The sequence below is a fragment of the Ornithodoros turicata genome, chromosome 1 (assembly GCF_037126465.1).
Source record: "Ornithodoros turicata isolate Travis chromosome 1, ASM3712646v1, whole genome shotgun sequence".
Taxonomy (NCBI): domain Eukaryota; kingdom Metazoa; phylum Arthropoda; class Arachnida; order Ixodida; family Argasidae; genus Ornithodoros; species Ornithodoros turicata.
The window spans coordinates 184,408,112-184,414,755 of NC_088201.1; the positions used below are offsets into that span (position 1 = coordinate 184,408,112).

Genomic DNA, 6,644 nt, shown 5'->3' on the forward strand with positions numbered 1-6,644 from the left:
AAAATATGAAGAATCACATATAATTTGAAAATAATGCCACATGTGGAAAGCATAAACGTGCACAGTTCATCAGGAAGCCACTGTAGCGCGCAACACCCGCATACACTCGTGTTTAGTCCGCACGTACAAAATAGAAAGAATCACCTATAATTTGAAAATATGGCCATATGTCGTAAGCATAAACTTGCACAGTTCATCAAGCAACCACTGTTGCCCGAAATACCGCATATACGGGTGTTTAGTCCGCACGTACAAAATAAGAAGAATGACTATAATATGAAAATAATGCCATATGTCGAAAACATAAACGTGCACAGTTCATCAGGCAGCCTCTGTTGCCCGAAATACCGCATACACGCGTGTTTAGTCAGCACGTACAACATAAAACGAATCACCTATAATTTGAAAATAAAGCCATATGTCGAAAACATAAACGTGCACAGTTCATCAGGCAGCCTCTGTTGCCCGAAATACCGCATACACGCGTGTTTAGTCCGCACGTACAAAATAAAAAGAATTACCTATAATTTGAAAATAATGCCATATGTCGAAAGCATAATCGTGCACAGTTGATCAGGCAGCCTCAGTTGCCCGAAATACCGCACACACGCGTGTCTAGTCCACACGTACAAAATAAGACGAATCGCCTTTAATTTGAAAATAATGTCATACGTTGAAAGCATAAACGTGCACAGTTCATCAGGCAGCCTCAGTTGCCCGAAATACCGCATACACGCGTGTTTAGTCCGCACGTACAAAATAAAAAGAATCACCTATAATTTGAAAATATAGCCATATGTCGAAAGCATAAGCGTGCACAGTTCATAAGGCAGCCTCTGTTGCCCGAAATACCGCATACACGCGTGTTTAGTCCGCACGTACAAAATAAAAAGCATCACTTTAATTTGAAAATAATGCCAGATGTCGAAAGCATAAACGTGCACAGTTGATCAGGCAGCCTCAGTTGCCCGAAATACCTCACACACGCGTGTTTAGTCCGCACGTACAAAATAAGACGAATCGCCTTTAATTTGAAAATAATGTCATACGTTGAAAGCATAAACTTGCACAGTTCATCAGGCAGCCTCAGTTGCCCGAAATACCGCATACACGCGTGTTTAGTCCGCACGTACAAAATAAAAAGAATCAGATATAATTTGAAAATATTGCCATATGTCGAAAGTATAAGCGTGCACGGTTCATCAGGCAGCCTGTGTTGCCCGAAATACCGCATACACGCGTGTTTAGTCCGCACGTACAAAATATGAAGAATCACCAATAATTTGAAAATAATGCCACATGTGGAAAGCATAAACGTGCACAGTTCATCAGGAAGCCACTGTTGCGCGGAACACCCGCATACACCCGTGTTTAGTCCGCACGTACAAAATAGGAAGAATCACCTATAATTTGAAAATATGGCCACATGTCGTAAGCATAAACTTGCATAGTTCATCAGGCAACCACTGTTGCCCGAAATACCGCATATACGGGTGTTTAGTCCGCACGTACAAAATAAGAAGAATGACTATAATATGAAAATAATGCCATATGTCAAAAACACAAACGTGCACAGTTGATCAGGCAGCCTCAGTTGCCCGAAATACCACACACACGCCTGTTTAGTCCGCACGTACAAAATAAGACGAATCGCCTTTAATTTGGAAATAATGTCATATGTTGAAAGCATAAACGTGCACAGTTCATCAGGCAGCCTCAGTTGCCCGAAATACCGCATACACGCGTGTTTATTCCGCACGTACAAACGAAGACGAGGCACCTATAATTAGAAAATAATGTCATATGTCGAAAGCATAAGCGTCCACAGTTCATCAGGAAGCCTCTGTTGCCCGAAATACCGCATACACGCGTGTTTAGTCCGCACATACAAAATAAAAAATCACCTATAATTTGAAAATAATGCCATATGTCGAAAGCATAAACGTGCACAGTTCATCAGGCAGCCTCACTTGCCCGAAATACCACATACACGCGTGTTTATTCCGCACGTACAAACTAAGACGAAGCACCTATAATTTGAAAATAATGTCCTATGTCAAAAGCATAAGCGTGCACAGTTCATCAGGCAGCCTCTGTTGCCCAAAATACCGCATACACGCGTGTTTAGTCCGCACGTACAAAATAAAAATGGTCACTTTAATTTGAAAATAATGCCATATGTCGAAAGCATAAACGTGCACAGTTGATCAGGCAGCCTCAGTTGCCCAAAATGCCGCACACACGCGTGTTTAGTCTGCACGTACAAAATAAGACGAATCGCCTTTAATTTGAAAATAATGTCATACGTTGAAAGCATAAACGTGCACAGTTCATCAGGCAGCCTCAGTTGCCCGAAATGCCGCATGCACGCGTGTTTAGTCCGCACGTACAAAATAAAAATGATCACTTTAATTTGAAAATAATGCCATGTGTCGAAAGCATAAACGTGCACAGTTGATCAGGCAGCCTCAGTTGCCCGAAATGCCGCACACACGCGTGTTTAGTCTGCACGTACAAAATAAGACGAATCGCCTTTAATTTGAAAATAATGTCATACGTTGAAAGCATAAACGTGCACAGTTCATCAGGCAGCCTCAGTTGCCCGAAATACCGCATACACGCGTGTTTATTCCGCACGTACAAACGAAGACGAAGCACCTATAATTATAAAATAATGTCATATGTCAAAAGCATAAGCGTCCACAGTTCATCAGGCAGCCTCTGTTGTCCGAAATACCGCATACACGCGTGTTTAGTCCGCACATACAAAATAAAAAGAATCACCTATAATTTGAAAATAATGCCATATGTCGAAAGCATAAACGTGCACAGTTGATCAGGCAGCCTCAGTTGCCCGAAATACCGCACACACGCGTGTTTAGTCCGCACGTACAAAATAAGACGAATCGCCTTTAATTTGAAAATAATGCCATATGTCGAAAGCATAAGCGCGCACATTTCCTCCGGCAGCCATTGTTGCCCGAAATACCGCATACACGCGTGTTTCGTCCGCACGTACAAAATCAGACGAATCACATATAATTCGAAAATAATGCCATATGTCAAAAGCATAAACGGGGACAGTTCATCAGGCGGCCACTGTTGCCCTAAATACCGCATACATGCGTGTTTAGTCCGCACGTACAAAATAAGAAGAATCACCTATAATTTGAAAATAAGGCCATATGTCGAAAGCATAAACATGCACAGTTCATCAGGCAGCCACTGTTGCCCGAAATACCGCATACACGCGTGTTTCGTCCGCAAGTACAAAATCAGACGAATCACCTATAATTCGAAAATAATGCCATATGTCAAAAGCATAAACGGGCACAGTTCATCAGGCGGCCACTGTTGCGCGAACTACCGCACACACGCGTGTTTAGTCCGCACGTACAAAATAAAAAGAATCACCTATAATTTGAAAATAATGCCACATGTGGAAAGCATAAACGTGCACAGTTCATCAGGCAGCCAGTGTTGTGCGAAACACCCGCATACACCCGTGTATTGTCCGCGCGTACAAAATAATAAGAATCACCTATAATTTGAAAATAAGGCCATATGTCGTAAGCATGAATGTGCACAGTTCATCAGACTGCCACTGTTGCCCAAAATACCGCATACACGCATGTTTACTCCGCACGTACAAAATAAGAAGAATCACCTATTATTTTAAAATAATGTCATATGTCGAAAGCACAAACGTGCACAGTTTATAGTAGTGTATCAGCTCAACTGGCCCACAACTCACACAGTGGCCTGGACGCCATTAATGAGCAATTAGAGCTAATTGGGACCCCCCACATTAATCAGGATCATTCAGGGAGTCATTACACTAATTGGGGCGCATCTAGGACGTGTCCAGACCACTGTGTGAGTTGTGGGCTAGTTGAGCTGATAAAAAATAAAAAAATAGGTAGAAAATAAAATAAAAAGATAGAGATAGAGTGGAGAGAAGGAGTTTAGTTGAAGATCAACGACGTCATCTTGAAGAAAGCGGCCCGGAACGGCCGCTGACCGTCGCTGGGCGACGGAGCACAGAGGCAGGTTGCAAAGCATCGCAGCACCAGTTCCGCACATCCTGTGACGTCAGCTGTGACGTCATCATGGCATGTCTGGGCAAGATAGGACAGCTCTGGACATGCAAGGAGAAAAACACTCGTAATACAGAGGCTGGGAAAGCAAGAGTATGCAAACCATCAATAGCTAACAAGAAAAAACAATTAGTTACACAACAAATGAGCCCACCAGAACAGGAGCGCAGAACCATGCGACTGCTCCATCCGAGAGGCAGGCAGAAACTGACTCGTAATGGTTTTTGTCCAGTATAAACCCCGCAGCTGCACCCCCTAGCGGTTACTTTCTCAACTAATCTCACAACAAAAGTATTAAGAATCACGCCAGCGCTACTCCCGGTCCCAAGGCAGAAGATGATAGAAAATGGTGGGAATGCCCGGACAACAGCAACCAGCACCCGACGTGCACGGGCACGAAAATCGCAAACAAAGCGGGAACAAAGTTGGCGAAATCATTAGTTACACAACAAATCACCTCACCACAGTAGGAGCGCAGACCGATGCGACTGCTCTCGTCGACAGCCAGGGATCAAGTGACGACGGAGCGAACGACCGCACGTCTCCTCCCAACGAGAGCCAGAGGTGGACTGACGTAAGCGCCACTCTACGGGTGCTACGCATGCGCGCGCTCGTAGCGCCCTCTGCGCGCTCCTACCGCCACCTGCGAGAGGCTAAGAGAGAAGAGCATTCTTGCGCCCCCTGCTGGCCGTTCTCATTGGTCGTGAGGCTAAGTGAGAAGAGCATTCCTGCGCCCCCTGCTGGCAGTTCTCATTGGTCCAGACATCATCCTATTGTCTCAGGGCTACACTGTTTTTTTTCACTAATGCTCCTTTGGTCAATCTGCAGTGAAGCCACGGTATGACGTCATCATGCACCTGCGTGGCTCAAGGACGCGTGCGCTCTAGACAGGGGACCTATTATTTATTGAATCACTATCCCAAGATTATTTCCTTTATTCTTCTATAACGATTGCATAGGAAACTATTGCAGAAGAGCACCATGCATGAAAACTGATCGTAGGAATTCCAAAGTCTTACTAAATGAGACTTGCAAAAGAACAAAACATCCTAACATGTAACTCCATCAATGGCTAATAAGAGGACTAGGCACTCAACAAATCAACGCGCGCAGAACTCGGGGCAGCACTATCGTCAAGACGACAATGTTCCTTGTCAAAAAAGAAAAAAATACTAAGCGTCAACAAAGGAAAGCATGCATATTGGGGCATATCAGGACACGTCAGGACAAATCGTACGACTGCTGGGCAACAGAGGAAAACAAAACACTTGAACAGAGTGAAAAAGGCACTCACCATCATTTTTCCCGTTCACAGCATTCCCTCATTGTAAATCCGCTCGTCACAAAATCCACCTGCATCGTCGAACACCATTCACCAGTGACGAACCACACATCCGCACCCCATCAGAGGCAGACAGAACCCCACCGAAGCTACGCTCTTCCACTGACGGCCAACGCCAGGAGCAGAATTTGCGTGTCGAGACCCGTCAGTGTCCAAGAGAGAAGTGAATCCTTGCGCCCCCTGCAGGCCGTTCTCATTGGTCGTAACGTCATCCTATTGTCTCAGGGCTACACAGTTTTTTTCCACTAATGCTCCTCTAGACAAGGTCAACCTGAAACAATAGTCTCTCGGTATGCGGTCATCATGCAGGTGCGTGGCTCAAGGACGCGTACGCTCTAGACAGGGCACCTGTTATTTATTGAATCACTATCCCTAGATTATTTCCTTTATTCTACTATAATGATTGCGTAGGGAACTATTGCAGAAAAACACCATAGACAAGAGGAGATTGTAGCATTTCATTCCCAAAGTCTTACTGTACAGGAAAAAAAATGGTTCAGCAAGACATAAAGTCACACACCTGTCCCCCTCGCGGTTACTCTCTGAACTAAATGAATCGCAAAATTATTAAGAATAGCTCTACTCCCATTCAAGGCAGCACTATCGTCAAGAATATGCCTTGTACAACAAGAAAAAAACTACATGCAGAAGGAAAGCATGTCAGAACAAGCCCAGGCATGTCAGCACATGTTTGTCAGACAAGGGGGGGAAAGCGAAAAGAAACAAAGAAGGAAACCAGCATCAAACTATTTCTAAGCACACGCACTCCTCTTATTCAAAAACAGTGCTCATCATAAATCTGTCCAGGGGAATACACACCATTTTGCTACACTTTTTTCAGTAACAGTCAACGCATTGCTACAGACTGCGTGACGTCATCACATCCTGTCTGAAGAAGAAGACACCGGCAAAAACTCCTATTATTTATTGAATCGCAAGATTATTTCCTTTGTCCTACTCTTAATGACATTGATTCTCTCATTAAAATTCAACAAAAAAGCACCCCGCATATTAACGATTTTCACCCCAAAGGCTCATCATGGTCATTAGAATTACAGTAAACTGCCACTGCTCTTTTAAAATAATAAGTGAGACCACTCAACATCACCTCCAGGCTTATGTAATACATGACCCTTTCTATGCTCATACATTCGTTGTCTGAGGCTACACCTGCGAGCAAAAAAGGCGCGGAAGCCGGGTGGGCA

At 44.2% G+C, this 6,644-nt stretch overlaps 1 long non-coding RNA gene across 1 annotated transcript; it reads right to left on the minus strand.

Moving 5' to 3' along the window:
• Positions 1-3,948: 3,948 nt before the first annotated feature.
• Positions 3,949-6,050, minus strand: LOC135373856 (uncharacterized). The gene is made up of 2 exons (XR_010416620.1): positions 5,392-6,050; positions 3,949-4,138 (listed from the first exon to the last, which is right to left on the minus strand). It is a non-coding gene; the product is annotated as an uncharacterized LOC135373856 (long non-coding RNA).
• Positions 6,051-6,644: the final 594 nt, after the last annotated feature.